Below are 349 nucleotides of genomic sequence, written 5' to 3'. Positions count from 1 at the left end.
AGGGCGCTGTTCACTGCAGGGCACCCCTGGGATCAGGCGGGAGCTCAGTCCTGCCAGCCCCACCCGGCCCTTCCCCTGCCCTGCAGGCTTCTCCCAGAGCGCCCGAGCCCCTCACCCGAGTCCCCTTCTCTGCTTCCACCTTTGGGTCAAAACCCGATTTCTTGTGAGGATACGATGCCTGGTATACAGCAAGTGTGCAATAATGGTGCCTTCCCCAACTCACAGACGGGACTGGCTGTGGGCCCAGACACCCCTCACTCACCGTGCCAACAAGCGGCCTGAGGACAGAGACCCGGCTGGCCGCGGGTCCTGGCAGCCGGCCGCGGCGGGGAGGAGGGCGAGCTCGGGG

At 66.5% G+C, this 349-nt stretch overlaps 1 protein-coding gene across 1 annotated transcript in view; it reads right to left on the bottom strand.

Moving 5' to 3' along the window:
* The window catches only part of GRIN3B (glutamate ionotropic receptor NMDA type subunit 3B), a 7,727-nt gene that overhangs the window by 4,030 nt on the left and 3,348 nt on the right, over positions 1-349 (bottom strand). The window lies entirely within an intron of this gene.

Source organism: Crocuta crocuta, unplaced genomic scaffold (assembly GCF_008692635.1).
Source record: "Crocuta crocuta isolate KB4526 unplaced genomic scaffold, BGI_CrCroc_1.0 scaffold443, whole genome shotgun sequence".
In the NCBI taxonomy this organism is placed as follows: Eukaryota; Metazoa; Chordata; class Mammalia; order Carnivora; family Hyaenidae; genus Crocuta; species Crocuta crocuta.
Note: the sequence above shows the minus strand (reverse complement) of the source record. Positions and strands in the feature narration are given on the sequence as shown.